Genomic DNA, 24,997 nt, shown 5'->3' on the forward strand with positions numbered 1-24,997 from the left:
GAAGAGAGAGGTTCTACTGCTGAGAGTGCATCTCAATTTTCTCTGAAAGGTGTCAAATATACTCTCTGGACCATAGATCCAGAAAACCCAGAAAATATTTTCTTTGGTGAGCAAAGAGTTGAATGGTGTGAAAGTGAAAAAGAGAAGTGTGTGACTGTGAAAAAGGGAGAAATAGTTGGGTTGGATTTAAAGGCATAGATTAGTAAAAAAAAAAAGAAGTCATTTTTGTTTCAAACATGTGTCAAGATTCCTAACAAAAAATGTTTTCATACTATAACAGTTTACAGTGACAACAGCTCCAGAAAACAGTCACCATGAAATCATAATTCACAATTCTTTTTTTGCAGTGTTTATTATAACGATTTGTCCACGCACATCATTTTTAAATTCATGTGTCCTCATAACCTTTGATAAAAATAACTTCCTCTTCAAAAGACCTCTTCTCTTCTCAGATCACGTCTTTACTGGCACGAGGGCGGGACAACCTGTCAATCACATGAGATCCACTAATAGCAAATGATCCGACCATCCAATCAATTCACAATGGACAAAATTAAGACACAATTAACATCTTAAAGATATTTTATGTGTAGGCTATCTTCCAGATAAACATGCACATCAAATAGACGCCTCCGCAAAACCTGCCTTTTATTTCAATAATATTACAAGAGAAAATTCTCATGAATGGGAACCCCTAATTGGTTCCATATATGAAACGCCTGACAGAACCCTTTAAGGTTCTATATAGAACCTTTTCTTCCAACACCGTTAGAATTAAGGGTACTTCTTTAAAAATACACTTTTAAGATTTGAAGTACACTGCAAGTGCACATTTAATACAATTAAGCAAACTTCTTTATCACAATGGTATGTCATAGGCTTCCAGAAGGCTAGGAATACAGTGCTGGAGCTTGGCCATCATGGTTACTATAAGCTGTCATTGTCAAACTTTTCAAATTCTACTTTTGCTCTGACTTGGAGGTTTGAGAACTGCATTGAAATTATAGATATTCTTTAACAGCATATCTTACAATTAGTGTAACATCAGCTTGTTTGAATAGATTTGAAGACTATGCTATTACAGTTTTTCTCAATTGTTTACACACAAATACTGGTACTTGAGACACAATTCGCCAACCCCCTGAACCAATTCTGCTAAACTACAAGCACAATTCCTGCTTTACACTCAAATTGCAGTTCTAAAACACACTTTTTTCAAAACACTACACACAATTCTCTGCTTTTGGCACAATTTTCATGCAGAAAATCTCCTGTTTTCACAAGGAACACACTGCCATTCAAATATGCACACTGGCTCATCACATGGGCAAACACCCGTCACACAGTTTTACAATTAGCAATCAGAGCTTTAGCATAAAAGGGCAACAGGTCAGCTCTTCATTGGAGCAATGGGTGCCAACATTGGATTGTTTATTTTTTACTGTAACTGTATACAGTCAATTCTTCTGTTGTTTTGTATGTAGACCACTGTATGTACAACTTTGTGTTGGTTGGGATGTACACTGTGTACATTGTTTTTGTGGGAAAAATAAAATATATTTGTTACCCTGTATTTGTGTGTTCTGAGTATAAAAACAATATTCTCAAATATTTTACAACACACTTATATATGTACTGTCTGTAGTAAGTGTAACACTGAACAAAAAAAAGGCCTAAGTCATTATGATGACTGGAGAAGAAGTGTTTTATATTCATCATAGTGTTTTACATTGAGCACATCAGTGTTCAACTGGTTCTTATAAATGTCTATCTATTCATATGATGGTTTGTGTGTGTCATTTGAAAACAAAATACCATTTTGAGAAGAAATAACATTGTTTTGAATGTAAAGTTTCATTTTGCAGGAGAATTGAGGGGTTTTGCCCATTGTGTGTGTTTTTTTGGATGTGTGTGTATAGTTCTGAGAATATGAGGCATGCTTTCAGAAAATGTGTGTAAACAATCGAGAAAAACTTATAAAAAAAACTTTAGAGGAGAGAATAAAATAAAAAAGTTTTTTGTTTGTTTGTTTTGTTGTGTGTGTGTGTTGTACTGTGTAGTACATGGATGAATAAAAATGTGCCAATGTATCCATTGGTTGTGTCTTTTGTGTTCATCATGTGAAAAGGTTTGTGAGGGGGGGAACCACAAGCAACATAACTTACCAGTTTTGGAAATGTTGTTTTGAATTTATTGCACCAGTGTGTTAGACTAGTGTGTGTGATTGTGAGGGCTTGTGTGTCCTGTCTGAGGGAAAAGTTTGGTTTTTCAGCAAGAGTGAATGGTTTTGAGTGTAGAGCTTCATTTTGACCTGAAAATAGGATGTTTGGGGAATTGGGTGAGACGTTATGGATTTGTGTTTACAGTTTTGAGAATACGAGGCATAGTTTCAAGAAATGTGTTTAAGCAATCGAGAAAAACTGTAAGTCTTTTAACTAGGGATGTCCCGATCAGGTTTTTTTGCCCTCGAGTCCGAGTCCGAGTCATTTGATTTTGAGTATCTGCTGATACCGAGTCCCGATCCGATACTTCTATAATACATAAAAAAAGAATAAAGAAGAGCGAAAAAACTGATCCAGGATGTTCCTTATTTTTTATTTAATTCACCTTATTTTAACATTCAACAACTCTGTTAACAAACAGAGCACTTCTGTGAGGTAGCTTGAACAATCAAGTAATAAATAAATTCTTCACTTTTGGAACTTTTGGAATTTACAACAGTAAATATAAAAAAGTCTAATATATAAACAAATAGCACCTCAACTTAAAATACCCGGCAGGCATGTAAACAAATAAAAAATAAAAGTGCCACAGTGTTTGCAAAGCCAGTAATGTGCTTTTAGGAACTGCACTCCTAACTCTTACGCCGGTTTCACACTGCACTTTTAGCAGAGCGTGCAGCGCGTATTTTTTTCGCCGCCCATGTTAACAGATTAAACTAGTCTTTACAGCATTCACACCGCACGCAGAGGTGGCGCGGCAGTGCGTATAGCAGAGCAGAGCAGGAGTGCCGCGATCGTTTCGGCGCCGAGTCTAATTTTGCTGCGCCGCTTTTGCTGAATTAAAGTGACAATACATTGATCATGGCCAAAATACACCGCAGTTTTATCCAAAAAGTGCATTGATGATATCTATTGTGTTTTAAACAGTCAATCAAATGACCAACAGCAATGTAAAAAAAAAAAAAAGTCCAAAAACAAACTTGTTGCCATAACAATAAAAACAGAGATGAAGCAAAAGTTATATAAATGAAATTATTAATAAAATAAGCTTCTTGACTTTTCTCAAGAAGTCTTTTCTCTTAAATGTATTTGAAAACGAAAAAAAGCAATGCCAACTTATCCATTATAGAGTACTCTGTCTGTACACAACCCGCGGTTCAGCCGTGCATGACAAACACTGCCAGTGTGAAAGCAAAACGCGCGTGTCCTGCTCCTGCTCACCATACGCACTGCTCCTGTGCTGCTTACGCACGTGCAGTGTGAAACCGGCGTAACTCTGTGCTACCGCATAACTATAGATGTGTTAAAAAATAATGAGAATATATATACATATATATCCGAGTCCTGATCGGGAGGTAACGTCCGATTCCGATCGAGTCTGAAAACACGTGATCGGGCCCGATTTCCGATCACGAGATCGGATCGGGACATCCCTACTTTTAACTTAACAATAAACAATGATTTCAAGGAACAGTCCTTTAGAATCGTATGAACGCAATGCGTTTAATTTCCCGTTAAGCATTTTCCTCCCATAGAAAACCATTATAAGAACGCTAAATGTGGCTTAATGCATATTAGAATGTCCCCTTATTATGTCGAACGAGTTATGTCGAAATAACGAGATATGTCGAAATAACGAGATATGTCGAAATAACGAGATATTATGTCGAAATAACGAGATATTATGTCAAAATAACGACTTAAGTCGAAATAACGACTTAATATCTTGAAATAATGATACTTTTTTTTTTTCACCTTGTGGTTCAGGGCTTCCGTAATTTAACTATGAAAGTCAGGAACATTCAATTCTCTCTCCACTGAAAAAAGGGAAAGTTTATACTGACATTTGTTTCATTATTACTGTCATCATTCATACAAAAAACTATAGATTTCCCAGATAGAGGGCAGAACTTATATTTCAAACCATTTATCTTGCTGTTTTCCCCCCAAGACTCACTCTGACAAAAACATTTGTGTACTTAAAACAATATTTGATCTTCTGTAATCCTGTAAAGTTCTTAAGGTTAAACGCTGTGTTTACCGGAATCCGGACCATGTTGACAAATTATAATTTGCTTGATGATAATAAAGATAAATACCTGCAGAGGAGGTTAATGGGTCTCCGTGTGTCCTGAACGATATTGCAGTTTTTTTTTTTCTTCTATGGTTTTGCATCTTATGATCCCCATCTCCTTTAATGAATGCAGAGTGAAGTCATTCGTCAAAAGTGGATGTCTGATGGATCATCAGGGGTTTATCTATGAGCAAGGTGCCATAGCTGAGAATATTAACAACCACGCTTGCCTCGCAACACTGCACAGTGACCTTCATTTGCATGTTCTTTGAGGGGCATTCTGGGTAACATTCAACCGACTCAGTGTCTTGCTATGTTTTCTTTCTTAACTCTTAGTAAGTTTAATGTAGTGATTCTTAGAAGAGTGCGAGCAATCAATAACTCATCCTAAAGCTCATTTAATACACTCATGGATTTAATTGGAAGGTTAAAGAGAAAACATTTATCCGGGGAAATGACATCAGTTTCTGTATTACACTCAGGTTTAGATTAATTTTATTATTGGTCGGGGGACAAAGTGGAAAATGAAAATTGATTTGAGAGATAGAACATATCAGAGAATGTTTAGTATTACAGAAGTGTCAAAGTCATTCCCTAACATGATCAATATATCTTGGTTCAGGTTATTCAAATGTAGAGATAGTGCTCCTACAAATGATATTAGCAATCAGATGATGCTCTTAGAATATAAACAATATTGAAAATTGTATGCATGTCCAAATGAATGAAACTAGTCCGAAAAATAAACATGCATATGTCGTTGTGCAAGGACGCCATAAAGTAGGTCTTAACAAATGAGTCATGGAATGCTAATGAATACTGTAACCTGTTGATAGGTGCTTAAACATGCAGTGCGAATAAAAGCCTTGATGATCAATTCTGTAATTCTTTTATACACTAAACCAGACTTCATATGGTACAAAAAATTTTTTTTATGTAGATGAGTTTGCTGTTTGGCAGACAGAGAAAAATCGGCGTTGTCTTGCGGCACGTCAGCGATAATTAAAGTGTGCATTAATTTAACAGCGTTTAGTCATACCATATGCAACGTTTTTTAGAACCGTTATTCTTGAGGGATGAGCCAGATGCTTCATCACTTCAGTTCTTTCACTCTTCATCTCTTTCATGTTTAAGGTTCTTAATTTGCTTTTGAGCACCAATCCCTGAAATGCCATAGTGCAGACTATCAGTACATTCACTGATTAAACTGTATAGTTATGTCTTTAAAAGATGGCACGGGGCTCATTTGAAACATCACAAATGAATTTCTAAAGCCCTTCTTATATTTTCAAGAACTGTTAATGCATGCTTTTCAGTATTTAACCACCATTTAAAATGTAAAGCCAAAACTCTGAGCAGAAATTCACTGTGTTCATGGGAACGAATACACATTGAGTTAATCTGTAAAGGTGTTTAGAGCACCCAGAGGTGTATTGATGTTAAAAGCAGTGGATATGAGCCCTGCTGATGACAGGATCCATTTCTCACATGGAGGGTAATGTAAGGGATGCACTCCAACACCAGCCACTACCTTGTCAGCAATGATATTCCTCCTGCCTCCACTTTTATTTACGGTTAGACACCCACATCTCTAACAATTCAGACGTGAGTCTATGCAACCACTAATTATGCTGTATTCACTAAGGTATAATTCAAAGCAGATCTAATTTTAACAAATAGAACTAAACTAATTGCTTATTCAGTAAAGAAATACCTGCATGATATTACATCAGATGAAATTCAGTAGTGGCTACAGACAGTCCTTGCATGCATAACTCTGACAATTCATTTATATAATAAATAATATTAATATAAGTTTCATGTATGTAAATACTTGATAAAAGTATAATATATAAATAATTATGTTAGCACTTGAAAACCATAATGAATCCGGTTTCATTTGTGTGGCAATCAATGTAACAAGCATCTTCCAAATTTACACTCTTCACTTACAAAATTCAATACTGAGCCTTGTTTTTTTTGTCTGCAGATCCTACATGATTAAAATGGGCATTTTAAATTAGGTCACATCTGGAACAGACAAAAGAGCCACATAGCCTGACCTATCTCGGTTTTTGTTGAACAACGCCTTGTTTTGCACAGCATGCCTGGACCATGCAATATTTATATCTCACTTGACAGGTAACTTTCAGCACATCTACTGAGGCAATCATCTCCATGAATTAGGCTGAACATAAATGGCATCATCAGACATAGAGAATAGCCTCACAATGGGATTTAAGATGTGGCTGATTTTCTCTGACAATCTTCTGAATGGGGAGGGTTACTCTGTTTCGTACAGTGTAGCACAGACATGTTCATTCTCTCTGGAGATTGCTCATATAAGGTGAGTCTTGTCATTGCATTCTGAGCTCAATGGAATGGATAGTATAGTTCCATATGAATTTACAATGAAAAAAAAAATCCCAACAGTGTTACTTCACAAAAACCATGTCTATGACTGGACGGTATAGCTGGTTTTGAACAACCTTAAACATGGATAAGAGACTATTTTAGATATAGAAATCTATAGATTGTTTAATGCTATCAAGTGCTGAACAAGCATTTGCAGATTTAGTAGCAGAGCATCTTTTTGTTCCAGACATCTGAGATGCACCTACTGATTGCCTGAAGGAAAAGATAAAATAAGTACAAATATCTGCCATCAGATGAAAATTATTTTGTGTGAATTTTGGCTTAGAAGACAAAAAATGTACGCCTAAGAGAAATGTAATCTATATGAAAATTTGAACAATATTTATGAGTAATGGGTAAAGAAGGGTTTTCAAACTGATAAGGGGTCTGCAGAAATGTTAAGAGAAACAAAAATGTAAAATAAGAATTATATTAATAAATAAATGAATAAATATTGAGAAGCAAGGCATTTGACGTTATTATGTTTTCATTCTACTTTTTAAACACGACGAAAATCTTGAGATTAAATTCTTTTGTTATTTTATTGCAAAAAAGGACATTTCAACTGTTAATATTCAAATGAGTGTTTTACATATTTATATATTTTACACAGTATAAATTTAGATGAAAATATATTTCTGCCTTTATATTTTAGTAAGTTGGTTTTGCTGCAAGGGGATCATTATATTTAGGTGTCCGTGGCATCCAACAAAAAAACCTCTGAATTAATGTACATTGTTAACAACTGAATCAATAAGACACAATTTACAAATCAATAAGGAGGTTCTAATGCACATTTTAAGTCAATTATTTCACAAAGAGCAACAGTTGAATGTTGCTAAAAAGATTAAATATAGAGGTTGTGTCTGAAGTGTATTTGAAATTGCGTGTATTGTGTCCAACAACCATCACAGCAGGTTGTTCACGAAAACGTCCAGGGTTATGCGTGTAACCCCGGTTCCCTGAGAAAGGGAACGAGATGCTGCGTGTGAGGCACATGCACAAACATGCCAAACAATGGCTGATGCAGTGCAATGACGTCGCAAGGTGTGCCTCAGCTTATAAGAAGGGTGGGGAGTGGGAGACTAGAAGAAAGGAAGGAGGAGTAAAAGAATGAAAAGGGGGCAGGCTTAAACCACATCCCTGCTCAACCACTCTCTTCTTTTTTCAGCACCTAGATCTGTGTGTGACTGACTTGATTCATTTCACCCCCGGTTCCTCAGAAGGACGGAGTCCTTCGCCACACTCACCTTTTGCTTTTCTCCCCAAGAACTTGTTCCTGGAAAGGGCACGGATGATCTATTTGGGGCTGAAGGGAATGAAAAAAGGGGGCGAGAGCTTGGGACTCAGCCCTGCTCAACCGTTCTTCTCTTTCTTCACCACACCCTCAGCTCCTTGATCTGTCTACGGCTTTCTCCTATTGCGCCACCTTTGTCCTCCACTCCTTGGAGGGGAAGGCCGGGCAGCCGCACTCGTCTTCTGCTCTTCTCCCCAGGAACTTGTTTCTGGAAAGGGTATAGATGACTTAGGAGGGGCCTGAACCCGGTGAGAGATATACAACCCAAAAGTATCTGACAACATTCTCGCCTCTCTAAACCAGCCCACCAACATCTCAACGGTAGATCCAAACATCCCTGATGGAGAGACAGGGGCATCAAGGAGGACAGCTTTATTGGACTCCTTGATCCCTGACAAATTAAGCAAGAGATGTCTCTTCGTCACTAACATAGCAGCCATTGACCGGCCAATAGAGCGGGTTGCCTGCTTGGTGTCTGGGAGAGCCTGATCTGGTCATACGCAGTTCAGAGACCGCCTCAGGAGATAAATCGAGAAGACCTGCCTGGTCAGCTTGCAGTAATGCCACAGTGTACAGAGCTACACCAGTCTTCCCTGGTGCCGCATACGCTCTGCCCACCAACCTCAATGTCGCCTGATTTGGTTTAGAGGGCAAATCGGGAGCATTCAGTGATGAGGATGTCCCTGAGGAAAGGTAATACACTAAATTCCTTTCCAACCAAGGCATCCACCAATAACCCTGCTCGCTCAGCCCCTCTACATTCGAATAACTCGAAGCCGAATGGACAACCCGGACAGTGTATGGATGTCTCCACGCACCTGACATCTCAGTGTGCATGTTTGGGAGAAAGGGAAGGCTTACCGGAGCTGCACACTTATGACTCCGCAGATATCGTTCATTTTCAGCGGCTTGACTCACTTCACTCGTAAAATAAGAAATCATCGCAATGAATGCATCCTGCCCCCTCGAGGGATGACCGTGCATAGAACGTCCAGACAAATAGCACAGCTCGTGATCATCACCAGGCATTAAGGAACACAGAGCGCTTGAATTGTCTGCTCAAGATTATTCTGCTTACCTTACCTTGTTCTTTCTTCACACACTGCTATCTTCACACAGCACTCAAATAAGCGGCTTCTGGAAGACAAAGAAGCTGATGGCGTGTTCTCAGGCACCCTTCTTATATGCTGTGGCACACCTTGCGATGTCTTCGCACTGGGTCGGCCATTGTATGGCGTGTTTGTACACATGCCTCAGACACCGGGTCCCGCGAGGGCATGTCCCCATAGCGTCAGCAGCTGATGCAGCATAGAAGTTTCCTTGAAAGGGAACTAGGTCATGAACAGAACGCAATGTGAACATTTAATGCAAGATATGTGTTAAGCAAGATGTAAGACTAGTGATGAAAGCTGTGTGCCTCACTTGAATTGTCAGCACTCTTTTTTAGAGAGATCAACATCAGAGGTGACACACTTACAAACCCAACGTCTGAAGCCCAGAGGCATGATGGATTACTCGTTAGTTTTGTTTTGAAATTTTCCCTCTGAGAAATGACACTGAAACTGAGACACAGGTGGTCTCTTTCACTGATTTACGACAACAACGTGTAGTACTGTCTCATCCACCTTCTGTAAGTGTGTTGTTTTAAGTTTTATATTGGGATCCAAATTCCTAATTCTTCACAAACAATTTATCCAAAGATTATTTAGAAGAAATTAAGCAGATCTTTAAAGCAACGATTCTGTCATCGCCAAATCTAAAACATATCGGATTCATAAATAACTTATCGGTTTTGTGAATTAGGCAAACTGATTCACTGAAAAGATGCAAAGTGCAGAGTCATATGGGCCACTTTTATCATTTTTAGTCATTTTGGAGCTTTACATCCTCTGGGACCATTGACTTTCATTATATTGAAAAAATGATACAGGATATTCTCCAAAAAAATTGTTCCACAGAAGAAAGGAAGGCATACAGGTTTGGAATTACATGAAGAAGAGTAAATGATGACAACTTTAGTTTTCAGGCAACTGTCTCTTTAAGCACTGACTTAGATTACTCTCAATGGCAACTGAAAGAAAAGAACATCTCAAAAAAACGTCTATTGATAACATTCCAGAGAAAGGAAATGGCTGAACCCTCAATGAGCTCATAGATGCTGCTTCAGCCTGCCAAAGTGTCAGCAGAGGCAGAACACAACTGTTCTGATTCACCTTTTTAAAAGCCAAATAGATGAGGGGGAAATGGACACTGCAGCTGGTAATCAAAAATGTCAGTTCTTTAAATGGGATTGGCACATAGGTTGGGTTGGAGGTGGGAGGAAGCTTCAGGGATTTGGACCAAGGCTTCCTGCAGCTGAATCCCAGGCTTGTTTAGCCACCTGTGGGTCCAGATGTCTGATGAGGAGGACTGTGGGGACTAACATCATCTGTCTATCTCTGGCTCAGAGACACCTTTATCTATTTTAGTATTCACCTCACGCACCTCAGCAATGACTGTTTTACTCTATGAGAATGACTCATTCCCATTCTGCAGATTCATTTGAAATCAGATCTTTATGAAGACATATGAGGCCAAAAATATGAGGCCACTAGCAAAAGTCATTTTTCTAATTTAATGCATTTTTCCCATTTTTTCAAACTTGTGGAGTTCTCCATTACCAATTTCTTCTTAATTTCTTCTATATAATCTTAAACGGTCTTGGATAAATGATAAATATGAAAAATATTCTAAACAATTTTAAGATTCCTTGAATGATAAATTACATATTTTGTAGTGGGAAAAATGCATTAAAAATGCCAAGATTCCTTGGTTAAATGATACAAAAGAGTTAGATGATCCAAAGAGCATCTTTAGCTTTAATGGAATCTGTACAAAGAGTCACATGATCAACCTAGAAATCATAAATATTTCTTATTTATTTTGTCATAACATGCCTTTGTTTTAAATATCTCAATATCCTAAAACATTCTTTATTTCAAGATATCAAATCCCAGATTGTGGTCTCAGATGTTTCTGTATCTTAAAACAAAACTGGCACCGTTACAGTCATCATCAAGACATAAAATGCTGAGTATTTTCTCTGCAAATCTTTCAATAACATCATAATACAAACCGCATACGGTTCTGTCCATTTTTCTATTATATCAGCGGCCCTGCTGACTGAGTGACAACGCTGCTTATTGTGTCAAGAATATTTAAAGTGAAGTCGGCAGCGAGGGAACCGTACACTGCGGCTGAAATCTCTCCTTCATCTCCTTGTGTTGAGAATTCTTTTTGACAAATCCCATCGCACAAACACACTAAGCCTCACACCACGCACTTCACAGCGTGTCTGTGTTTTCGAGAAATTGCTTTGTGCTTCCCAGCAGGTGACAACAATAGTGGTGGCATCAGCAACCACACACATTGCTAAGAACTGTGGAAAAATCATTTTCATGGCCTCACCTCAACACCGGTCAAGGCTGGGAAATAGGCAGGGATTGTGTGCTATATGATAGAGGGACAGAAAACTTGTTAGAGGCAACATGAAATCAAAATGAACTCCATTAGCCTCCTTGATAAATGTTTCTGGTCTTATTCTGCATGAATCATCAGTGAATGTTATTACGTCAAGGCAAGTCAGTTCACTTCACGGCCATCTTGGATCTAATCATTCAAGTACAGCTCTTATCTCCAAAACTTTTTCAAACTTATGTTCCAATAATCTGTCAACGAAATGATTATTTTATATCATCTTTTTCTTTTCATGATATTCAGTTTCACTTGGAAGCACAACACATTATGACAGTGTTGTTGCAAATGTAAGAAAACTTAAAGTATGTCTGACAAGACAACGTATGATCTGAAAACAGGCATGACTCTTGGGGAAGGTGAGCGAGGACAACAACTAAAAGAAATGAACAATAAAAAGACAAAAATGTCTTGCTAATTAGCGCTAACAGATAGTGATAATGCTAATTTTATTTTTTCCTGTAAGGACAGTGAGGTTTTAAGGACCAAAGTCATCGTCATCAATGAAGCAGCGATAATTGCTACAATGAAATTGCCCAAACGGAGAGAAATCAGCTTCCAGGTGGATTAGCTGATGGACAATTTGCTGACCTGGACCTACACCGAGTTAAAGGAGAGTAGCAAAGGGTAGTGAAGACAAATGTAGCAAGTGTGGTTGCTGAACTACAGTAGAAACCATCTTGGAGAGGATCAGAAGGTCATGAAAGGCATGAGAGATGGAGTGTCAGAGTCAAGATGGCTAATCTCACTGATATAAGGCGCTTTTGCAGAGGGAGCTAACATCCATTTCCCATGAGCCCTGCGCACAGGCTATGGACTGTAAATTGCTAGAGTATTCAGTACAGCAAGTGAATTATTCCTCTTTGACAGCAATCATCAACAGCCTGGCATTGACACCGCTTCAGGGAAGAACCCTTGCTGAATTAAAGGAAAAGTGAAGCACTGCAGTGAACGATACCTTAAAGGGATAGCTCACCTAAAGATTCAAATTCTGTCATAATTTACTCACCCTCATGTCATTCTAAACCCATAAGACTTTCATTCATCTTCGGAGACACAAATGAAGATATTTTTAATAAAATCTGAGAGATTTCTGTCCATTGAAAGCTCATAAAATAAATCTATATGAATTGAGCGGTTTAATCCAAGTCTTCTGAAAAGACAATCTAACATGATGAACAGATTTAATTTAGCCGTTTATTCAGATAAAAACATTGATCAGCAATCATGGCAAATCAAACTAGAACCAATGAGGTTTGTTTGGTTGAGTGATTGAGATTCTGTTTCAACATACATGTCTATTCAGGAGACTTGGATTAAAACACTTGATCATATGGATTTATTTTACAATCTCTTCATGAACGTTTTGAAGAGTCAGAGTTTCGGGTGAATAGACTTTCAATGGAGGTACAGATATCTCTCAGATTTCATTAAAAGTATCTTCATTTGCGTTCTTGAAGATAAAAGGAAAGTTTTATGGATGATGACAATTTTCATTTATGGGTGAACTATCCCTTTAAGCTGTTATTCACAATAATATTCTTCTCAGTTGGGTTGTAAACCACTGAGAACGGTGTCAGTCCGATGTGTGTCAATGTGAAACAAATCTTTCAGTCTAATTCATTTCAGAGTCATAAAAAAAAGGAGATTTGTTCATGAGTCAGATATTGCTATTTATTTAGGTCGGATGTCGAGGTTAGGATTGAACAGGATATTCTTTAAAAAAAAATTCTCATTTTGTGTTCCACAAAGAAAGAAAGTCATACAGGTCTGGAACAACATGAATGTGCCTGAATTTTAACCTAACCTTTAACTTTGCAGTGTACTACATGAGAAGACAATACAACAATGTTAAAGATTTTGTGTGACATTGAAAGATTCATCTGTGCGACACTGGAATGTGTGAAGGCAATAATTATTTTGCTGCCACATAACTTGCATAACTTCTATTATGCACACAAGTGTACACTCGCAAAGGGAAGGAGTAAATTAACTACTGTAATTTTTTTGGTCATTTTTTGTTCCCCGCAGCAGCTTTTATAATGGAGGTTGTAACCTCTAATTAAAGCGAGGTGAATACATGAAAAAGCAGAGTAAATTAAATCTATGTAGGTTTTTGAAGAACAGGGTGTAAATGGATGTAAACAAAAGTACTGAATAAATCGGCGTCAGTTCGTGCTGAGTTTCACCACTGTTTGCTACAGAAATCACAGTGAGTTCTTGTTCTTGTCTCATGCTTTATCATACCACATAAAGAGACACAAATCTGAGCTATAGGCTTTGAGTGAAAGAATGAGAGCACACTAAGCTTTTTGTGCAGTCCTAAGCCCATTTGTTTTACTGTGATTTTTTTTCTTTGATATGATTTCCATGAAGCTCACCAATTTTTCAAAAGAGATGTACGATCACACATCTCGAGAAGGTTAAAAACTCTGGCCTTTATCTTGTCTTTCATTTATAAGCTTTTTCATTGAGATTTTACTAGAGTCAGAATGATAACTTACCTGGTAAATATTTGAAGACAAACTGTGCTTTGGAGAAAGTGTTTTATAACACAGCAGCAGTGCATCTGAGAGAACTGAGGTGGAGGAACTGTAAGAGAAAGCCAGGTTTTTTATTTATGTATTAGATGATAGTGCAATTAATTATGGATTAATAACAAGAAAGATGAAAAATATTTCATCAATATTTGCATAAATCAAAATATAAATAAATCAAATAGAAGTGTACGTTCAATATGTAGCAAACATAAGCAGTTATGCTTTTTATCATTAATCCAAAGAAATCATAAGAAGATTAGACGGAATTAAGCAGATCTTTAAAGGAACAGTTCACCCAGAAATTACAATTCTGTCATCATTTACGGAACTAAATCAGTTTGATAATAAATGAAACGTCAAATTATGAGTGTTTTTTCCCCATTTAAAATTGTTACTTATTATTTATTCAAGGAATCTTAGACAGACAGATATTGTTACAGATACAGTTTTATAATGTTACCAAACTGTGTTGAGTACTATGCTTTCCCAGCATGCATTGCAGTATAAATAAATAAATAAATAATGTGAACTACTGCTTTATTTATATTATAAATTTACATTATATTTACTGCATTATTTACACTGGTGATTGATGATTATTTTGTGCATGTCAAAATGCTGTTTTTGTTTATTAATACATGTATTCATACACAGATATGCACACAATACCATATTCTAATAGGGGAAGGAAAAGAAAAAGAAAAAAGAGGAACAGAAAAATATAAATTTTGCAAGGAAGAACAACAAAGTCATAACCTTCCAAAATACCTGTAATGTGATTTATTTTTATTTCCAAACTTTCCCTTTATAGAGCAGTTAATGTTGAAATTGTTGAAGGATAATCAACACAAATGCCAACTAATGCACAACTAGGTGTAAATATGAAGCATGTTTTGTGAGTTATATCTATTTTATTAGGGGCTACCTATTGCATCTGTTGGCGTTCTTATTATTATTCTTCCTTCTTCTTCTTCTTCTGCTCTGGAAGTCTATGGCAGCCCATAGAACCGCTTGCAGGAAAGTTAAGAAATTTGGCACACTGATAGAGGACAGTCTGTACTGTCACCATGGCAGATTTGGAGTCTCCAACTCAGTCCCTCTAGTGCCACCAACTGTTAAAAGTTTCACTCATGTTTATGCTAATAACTTTTGAAGGGCTAGAAAAATCTTTTTTTCCCCTATGATTCCTTAGATCAAGCCGATTCAAATGCACCCTATTTCCGTCATGAAAATTTGTCCGCCATTTTGAGTTCTCTGAAAAACCTACTTTTTCGAACTCCTCCTAGGCCGTTGCAAACTTGGTAGATTTCATCACAAGCATGACCTGAGGCTACATGCTGCGTTTCGGCGAAAATTTCCAAAAATGCTAATAACTTTTGAATAAATCTGCCTATTGTAATGCCACTGGTCTTAAAGGGGCATTCCACCCATTTGAACATTGTTTTTTATTTAAAATGGGTCATATATGTTGTCGAAATGTAAAATCAATTTTGAATTTGGTGCCTTCGTGACCGAGGAAAGACAAAAAATAACTTCAGGACGCATTTGTAAGAAAGACAACAACTCCCACAATGCACCACATTGCACAGCTCCGCAAGCCACTCCCACTAATCCAGAAAGCGCATATCTGCCTATAAGAGAAATCACTCTTCCGTCTACAAGGCTAGCTACCACCAGAGCTTGAAATTCATTTCACACAAAATGTCTAGTTAGTTGGCGAACTCATTAGTGCATTACTCCTCGTTTGTATTTCTTTCGAAAAGGTGAATTATTGCATGGTACCTGGATGTTCAGTCAGAACATATGCGGTGCGAAACTAGGATAGTTCTCAACACAAACGTCCGTGTCCTCGTCTGATTCAGAGATTTCGTCCAGGAGAAATTGTCATCGTTGAAATTCTTTGCCGCAGACGGACTCTATCTCTGTGTTCGTAGCGGTTCGTAGTTGCATAGTGAGATCACCGGCGCCACCAGTCCGCCCTAACTCGAGCCAGTCCGGGCTCCTCGTCCGCGGCAGGCAGGTCTTCTGCCTCGGCTGCTCTTCGCTATAATGCGGCTTGTAAAGGTAGCCACAAACACCTGATTCAAGCATCAGACTTCCGAAATCCTCTTCTTCTATATCATATTGAGCACTCTCCTCCGCTATTGTCATAACTTTACATCTGTCTCCACAGCGCCTGTTAGCTTAGCTTCAAACAAGATGGAGGATATTGCTTTCAGTTTCAGAGAGTAAAGTCCCACCCACTGATCTGTAATAGGTCTGTAGCGTGAGCGGGTCCCGCCCCCTGGGAAAGATGAGGAACAAGTGTTTGTAGTCTCAACAGAAATCCCCCCTCTTTCACTTCCTCCTACAATGACGCAAAATGATGATTTTTGCGTCATTGTAGGAGGAAGTGTAAAAGGTAAATAACGGATTTCTCCCGTCTCAGGGGAAAATGAGAGAGTGTTGCACAACCATTCAATAGTATGACTGGGTTTCTAACAATGCAAAGCTTAATGCAAATGGGTGGAGTGTCCCTTTAAGGTTTGTCATTGTCACCAGACTCTGACCAAATCACATCAATTTTGTAACTACGCCACCTATTGGTCAAAAGTGATAATCCATTAAATCATATTTTTAGTTAGATTTTTCAGCCATTTTGCCTAAATTCATCTTTAAATGTCTTTAATTGCTCTTTGCTGCAGTTGGTCTGACACTCCCAGCCATATTGGCATGTCTTATCGTCTTCTTTGTGCTTGGCTCCGATAACGGCTGCTTGCAGCTATATTTTAGTGATTGTTTTTGTAATGTGATATGCTTTAGCATTAATAAGCCTAACTCAGGCTGAGAGCCAGGGTTGCCAGGGCTGCACAATAAAAACCTGCCCAATTGCTTCAAACCCGCTGACTAGAAAAAGTACCCGTGGCAAGTGTAAAACTAGCCCAATTCTGCAGGAAAACCGTGGTCTTGGCAACACTACTGAGAGCGGTGGTAAAGCAGTCATTGACTGAAGCAGTGTCCGTATCTGAATGTAATGATTCCCCCACAGGCTACAGTACTTTTAGCTGAGCACCAGCATTGATTTCAACAGCCGCTCGATGCATTCAAATCAGATTTTCACTGCTTGTGCTGTAACAAGTTAAAAAATGTATTTTAACATTCAACAATCTTCTTTATAGCATTTCAGAAATAATCAATACTCAAACATGCAGCTCTGTAATTTTTTTCTTAATTAACAAGCTTGTTATAAAACATGCTTTCAGAAATATGCTCTGGTCATGATCAGGAACTTTCTTTATTATAACTTTATTATAATTGTTATTTACACAATGGTATACTTGAAAAGATGCCAAACAGCCTAAAAAAAAAGAGTTTAAGTTAGACGCTGTTTAGTGAGGAACTAAGAGTTTTAACAAGTTAATTTTGAGATTTTTTAATCATCTCTCTATAAATTACAGGAACGTCTGTCTGTCTGTGTTTTATTCACATATCTCTCGAACCATTAGTCCGATGGATTTCAAACTCGACAGGTGTCTTGCTACAGGCACGAGTAAGTGCAGCGCCAAGTTTGACGTTGTTTGGATGAGAAATGCAAAAGATATAGTTAAATATATCATTTTTAGAAGGTTGTGGTTTAAAAATAAACATTCTGACATTAAGAGGTTTGTATCAGTCAAAGAAGCCCCAAGAAGGTTGTGGTTTAAAAATAAACATTCTGACATAAACACTCTGTCAGCTACACTGTTTACTTCTGAATATTATAGTTAGGTTCCTTCTGAATATTATAGTTTGGTTCCAAAACGTGATAAATCCATTTTGATTAATTTGAGTAAAAATGTGTTTTCTTTACCAAGAAAGTGGCAAGATGAAAACCACTGTTTTCGGTTTCAAACTTTTACATAGCATCTTTAGGTTATAATAACATAAATTCAAATCCAGATTTTGATTTTCAAAGATTTATTATAAAAACGGATTATTTTCCCCCAAAAATGCAATAAATTCATGACACTTTTTTTTTTCAAAATGCAATTAATCCATTGAATCAATATAAAAATTATTTTTTATCATATTGAAACTGTTGAAATCAGCCATCGCTAAGAAATATCTCCTGAACTTTTTTGACGGCGATCAGCTCACAAAAACTAATTTTGCACGGGCACTTTGCACTGCTCCCTGAATCGACGCGCTTATTCATTTGTGCGATTCATTATCGCTACTGTGTAATAGTAGCCTATGCTCTTCTACAACTATACTATTCAATGCGTTCACAGTCTCTTTCACGGGCATCATTTGTAGTAGCCTATTCACAAACTGTTTGCTCAAGCATAGCGTTTTCTCTGAGATCATTTTGTGCTTTTTACCATGCACAAAAAAAATGCCAAGTTTGACGTTGTTTGGATGAGAAATGCAAAAGATATTGTTAAATATATCATTTTTAGAAGGTTGTGGTTTAAAAATAAACATTCTGACATAAACACTCTGTCAGCTACACTGTTTACTTCTGAATATTATAGTTTGGTTCCGAAATGTGATAAATCCATTTTGATTAATTTGAGTAAAAATGTGTTTTCTTTACCAAGAAACCAACAATTACTAAAAACAAAAACTGATTTTGCACGGGCACTTTGCACTGCTCCCTGAATCGACGCGCTTATTCATTTGTGGATGTTAACTGAATCTGTAAGTCAGCTATGCTGTTTACTTCTGAATATTATATTTCATTCTGGTGCGCTTAACGTTATCGCTACTGTGTAATAGTAGCCTATGCTATTCACCAACTAAACATATCCTTTTCAATGCGTTCACAGTCTCTTTCACGGGCATCATTTAAGCATAGCGTTTTCTCAGAGTTCACTTTGTGCTTTCTACCATGCACAAATAAAAATGTCACTGAACTTTTGCTGTGTAATTGTAACAATGAGCACTCAAACACACCAAACCAACAATTACTAAAAACACACTCAAAAACTGATTTTGCACGGGCATTTTGCACTAGTCTTTTAAAATTGACATTTAAAAAAAAAAAAAAACAGAATCAGAACATGATGTCACTTCATGGAGGATGATGTCATAAAGTACGTGACTTTAATTTAAAAGAAAATCCCAATTTTTTTTACTTAATTGTAAAATTACGAGAGAAAAACATTTTATTTATTTTTATTTATTAGTTATTTCCTCTGGTACAAATTGTGAGTTTAATATTTTATCCAATGTATTAAGACACATTATTAAATATGAAAATGCTCCATAGGAATGATAAATTATATGCTACATCATATGTTTTTGTCAGTGCATCAGTGCAAAGCAGAACCCCTTTGATTTGTAGCCCCTGAGAATTTAATTTAATATTTAAAAAAATTAAGATGACATTCACATGGTCACGATTTTCTGATGATGGTTAATGGTCACATGACATGCATTTAGACAATTTGTAAGTGTTAGAACCCCAAAACAAACACCAGTGTTGGTAACCCTGTGCCACTTGAATATAAAGACATACGTGTTATATGTTTCCCATGTCTCGTCAGGACTTTTGTTGTATTTCCTGTTTCTAATCCCACATTTGTAGTTTGTTTGTTGATTAGATTGTTCCCAGCCTCCCAGGTGTGTCTTGTTAGCTTGTAGCCCTTGTGTTTCCCTTGTTCCTTGTCAGTGGATGTTTGTTGTCGATGTAGATGGTATGCATCATGGTTCCCTGTGCTCTTTTGCTATTGGTTCAGTTTCATGTTTGTTTTTTATTTAAATAAAACCCCCATTGCATTTAAATCCACTCTATGCCTGCCATCTCTTCAGCTCCTGCCATGTTACAATATTTGATGACATAAACATTATTTCAAGTAAAACACCTAGCATCTTAAAGCAGAGTTAACCTTTGAGTTTAATCAAAGCCCAAAACTGTCTGTGAAACCAGGCCAATTTGTGTTTCCATGTGGGTGGTTGTTTGTCGAACCAGGTGGCTTTATATCAAGCATGTCAATATGAGGTGAGCGCTGGGTCAGAGAGACACATTAGTCATTTCAGATGATGTTTACAGACTAGAAAAGTTTTAAATGAAGCAATTCAGGCATGCCGTTATTAACAAATGAATAGTACATATTTACCAAAACACCCTGAGAGCCTGCAGGACCAGACTAGTGGATTACGCAACCATGATCATGAGTCAGAGTAAACTGTGATTAATCCTCAGGGGAACCTATGATTTCAACACCTCTAATTCACACAAACATGTATGAGTAGGTCTATGATACTCAATTACCATCTCACACAGGTTAAAGAAGGCAACAGAGAGTTCTTCTCAAAGAAAAAAAAAAAAGGCAGCTACTGTGGTGTTTATGCCCAATTAGAGCAGCATAGGCTCACTGGAAAAACATGCCTCTACCTACGTTTTTGGAGTTTTGCAAAAACGTAGCCTATACGCTGCAGTGTCCAGCTGAGATGAACACTATGGCAATAAAACACCATTAACTTTTATTCCTTTTCACACAAATTATGGTCACAGACCTTATTTTTTTTGTGTGCCAATACTTAAATAGCTTGAATAGAACTTTAAAAAGAGTTTAGGATAAACCTCCTAACTCCAGTGAATCCTCATAAGGCCAATTCACACGGCTCCGAGATCAGTCACTAGATTACAGCGAGGACTTTATTACTTATCGGACATTCTAATTCTGTTTCAGGCCAACAGACTCTGATTGATCAGACCAATCACTGATGAAGTATCTGTCAGTGTGATTGGTTGACTGCCAAATTGAAATATTAAACTCCAATCGGAAGTGAGCATCCCTATGGCCTACACCAGTGGTCTCAAACTCGCGGCCCATGGGACTGGGATGATATTTTGTGGCCCCCTACTTGACATCAAAGTTTAATGTTAGTGCGGCCCACGCGTTGTTCTGAAACGCACCTTTTTGCTGAGTGTGAGTGTTTTTTTTTTTTTTTTTTTTTATCACATATGGGCTACCATATATAGTCTCGTGGCAGCTTCCCGGGGCGTTTGTTGTCATAGCCAACCGCGAAGTACATGGGGAAGTATCAACATTAGTCACTTGGTTGAAACGGGTTCCGGACGGAAGTGGACGGAAAATATATGCCATCACCCAGTTCTAGTCATGTCTCTCTCAAAATGTGGCGTAAAGAGAAAGGTTGGCGACGAGCACAGGCAATTTCAGGAAAAGTGGGAGACAGAATTTTTTTTGTCGAGCACAGGGGCACCCCTACGTGTCTCATGTGCACAGAGAAAGTTGCGGTGTACAAGGAATATAACATCAGACGTCATTACTCAACTAGACATGCTGAGGAGTCTACAAAATACCAGGGAGATGAGAGAAAGAACCGGGTCGCCAATCTTAAAAAATGTCTAATGAGGCAACAAGATTTATTCAAGAAAGCAAAGAAAGAGAATGAAGCAGCAGTCGAAGCTAGCTACATGGTGAGTGAGATGATTGCGGCCGGTATGCTGTTCAAGGAAGGCGAGTTCATCAAAAAGTGCATGTTACTAGCTGCAAGTAAAGTCTGTCCAGAAAAGAAGGGTCAGTTTAGCAACATCAGCCTTTCAGCTAACGCAGTGGCAGAGCGCATTTCTGACCTGTCAGAAAACATATATGATCAACTGCGTGAGAAAGCCAAACATTTTTGTGCATACTCAGTTGCTCTTGATGAGAGCACGGATAACACTGACACCGCGCAGCTCGCAGTATATGTCCGTGGTGTTGACGACAATTTTGAAGTGATTGAGGAGTTGCTCACTGTGATTCCAAAGCATGGTCAGACCACCGCTCAGGATATATTCCGCCAGCTGTGTGGTGCTATTAAGGATGCAGGTTTGCCATGGAAGAGGTTTGCTGGAATAACGACGGAGCGCCATCAATGACAGGAAGGAAAAATGGACTGGTGGCACTTGTTCAAAGAAAACTGGAAGAGGAGAATGTGGAGGAGCCCATTGCTCTGCATTGCGTTATCCATCAGCAGGCCCTTTGCGGCAAATGCCTGAGGTTTGACAATGTGATGTCTGTTGTTGTGTAATGCATCAACCATATCAGATCTAGGGGCTTAAAGCATCGGCAGTTCCGCGCCTTTTTGGACGAAATAGAGTCAGAATATAAGGATGTGCTCTACTTCACAGTACGTTGGCTCAGTAGGGGAAACGTCTTGAAGAGGGTTTTTTGAGTTGAGAGCAGAAGTGAAAGCCTTCATGGAGAAGGATGGGATGGCTGTTCCTGTGTTAAGTGATCCCAAATGGCTCATGGACTTAGCTTTTCTTGTTGAGATCACACAGAAGCTGAATGTACTGAACAAGAAGTTACAAGGCCAGGGGCAGCTTGTGAGTGCTGCCTATGACACTGTGAGGGCATTCTACACAAAAATTGTGTTACGGAAAGCCCAGCTCTCTCAGACAAACCTCTGCCATTTTCCAGCATGCAAGGCACTCATGGATGTGGGCACACCATTCAGTGGTGAGAAGTATCCTGATGCCATTATGAAGCTACAGTAGGAATTTGACCGCAGGTTTGCAGACTTCAAGACGCACAGAGCCACTTTTCAAATTTTTGCAGACCCCTTCTCCTTCGATGTGCAAGATACTCCTCCTGTACTTCAAATGGAGCTCATTGACCATTCTGAACTCAAAGCCAAGTTCAGGGAGGTGAGTGGAAATGCAGACAAGCTTGGACATTTTTTGAGAGAATTGCCACCCACCTTCCCTGAGCTCTCCAGGATGTTCAAGTGGACCATGTGCCTTTTTGGGAGCACAAAGTACAGGTCCAGACTTACTGATGAGCATCTTCAAGCCACACTGAGGGTTTCAACTGTTTCCTCCCTCAAGCCAAATGTGTCTCAGCTGTGTGAGAGGAAGCACTGCCAGGTCTCTGGAAGCAAGGAGTAGGCAAGAGAAGCCTATGTTCTGAAGAACTGTTCATGTTCAGAAGGAAAGTTCATGTTCAGAAGGACAGTTCATGAAGAACCGTTCATGTTCTGAAAGGAATGTTCAAATTCAGAGGAACAGGTCATGTTCAGAAGAAACATTCATGTTGAAGAACTGTTAATAATAAAGATTGAGAAGATTGGATCAGTTGTGCTCCTTTTTTTTGGAATACTTGAAACACTTTTTTTGTGGAATACTTGATGCAGCCCAGCCTGACCCAGACTCTACCTCCAGCGGCCCCCGGGTAAGTTGAGTTTGAGAACCCTGTCCTACACACTCTGAAGGGCAGAGCCCTGGAAGTGGGGACTTTGGATAGAGCAGGGCACTTGTGTGTCATAATGAAGCTGCTTGGAACGCACTTGGTGAAGGCAGAAACGGAATCAAGAAGCATCACATGGAATGTTACCACGACAAAACTAGGCGGCGACAACAGAAATATCTTATTATTGCTGTTAATATAATACAAATAAGTGTACTTTATAATGACGTTTTTAAAATAGGCTATGCTTTATGTGTGCGTGTTCCCAATCTGCTCTTAATTTTAATAAGCTATAAGATCATGTGATAAACATTAAAAAAATTTTAACCTTTGAATACATTTATTGATAAAACTAAATATGATTTAGCCTACATAATGAAAATGTGTCTATATATCACAACAAAACAACCTTAATTATTCTATTTATAAGTTAACTCCAACTCTCCTGCCATATCTAAATTTAAAATGAATCGTGAGGATTTGCCACCCTGGGTCACATGACCATAAATGATTAAATTACTACCTTGAAGTGACCATCTCATCTTCCCTTATCCCTTCGCTAACGCACTTGTGCCCTTCGTGAAGGGATTCAGTTGTTCACTTTGCTACAAATTGCGTCCCCTTCCCTTCAAGGGTGCAACGCCGTTTGTAATTCGACCTAAATATAGTGGTGGGTAGATCGAGGCTTCGTGGAACAATGAAACAGTTGAAGCAAACGTGCAGTATTGTTGTGTCAAGGCTTCGAAAAAATCTGACACCCGTCTCCACGGGGATCCCTGGTCAGAACAGTGTAAATGCAACAAAAACCTGGGCAAAACATGCATAAAAACACCTTTTGCAAATCTATTGCAAATTTTTTATTGAAAGTAAAATCTTTTAAATGCAATTATCTAATCATCTAATACGATTATTAAGTGTCTCTGTTCTTTTATCAATTGTCAGGGTTTGTTTTGTTTGATGAATGGCTCAGCTTATAGCAGGCCAATAAGACACTATTGACTACCATTATTCATTTTAATTATAGTAATGTCTAATTAAAACGTCTTCAAATGTATAAAACTGATCAGAGATCAGGTAAAACCGTAAAACCCACAGACACTTATTCATTGGTTCTCAGTGACGAAATGAAGCCTCGTTTACTGAAATCACGTGACTCTGGCAGTTTGTTATACGAACCATCGACTCGGAACAAAAGATTCGTAAATGTTTCGAAGCTTCATGAAGCGCATGTTTTGAAATTGCTATCACTAACTAAATAAGCGTTTCTGTTCATAACCATTCAACTTGATTTCGTTTTTGTTCATTTAACAGGTTCAGAGCCCTGGTTACAGTGGCAGATTAATAAAGATCGTACTTTCAAACGGTTCCTTGCACTATGATTTACAAAACACGTTTACCAAAGTGCATGATTTGTAAACTAATCCTTTTTGATGCATCACATAATCAGCTCCATCTATGACCAGTCTGACAGTTACTCGATTAGCTCACCTGGTACAGCGTTGCAGTTTCGATGCGAAGAGCTGAGGTCCGTGAAACATGACACGACACTTCACAAGGGCTCACACAGGGAGCTAAAACGGTATAGTTAATTGCTCATTAATAAATAAATCAATAAATCTCACTATCTGTTAGTTTTATGGTAGGGGACCAGTAGGCCTACGTTAATTTCAAACGTGATAGAGCATAACCTATTAACGCTACTCACATGCATTTAATTTCCAAACTGCGGTGATACAATACGTTGTCGTTGGTAATAAAACGTTGCCACATGCACGTTC

The 24,997-nt window shown here is 38.1% G+C and overlaps 1 long non-coding RNA gene across 1 annotated transcript; it reads right to left on the reverse strand.

Annotated features, from left to right (window-relative positions):
• Positions 1-360: 360 nt before the first annotated feature.
• Positions 361-24,959, reverse strand: LOC307153735. Its single transcript, XR_013820194.1, has 5 exons — positions 24,925-24,959; positions 24,708-24,790; positions 14,026-14,113; positions 4,322-4,414; positions 361-485 (listed from the first exon to the last, which is right to left on the reverse strand). It is a non-coding gene; the product is annotated as an uncharacterized lncRNA (long non-coding RNA).
• Positions 24,960-24,997: the final 38 nt, after the last annotated feature.

This window comes from Squalius cephalus (assembly GCF_949319135.1).
Source record: "Squalius cephalus genome assembly, chromosome: 25".
Classification (NCBI taxonomy): Eukaryota; Metazoa; Chordata; class Actinopteri; order Cypriniformes; family Leuciscidae; genus Squalius; species Squalius cephalus.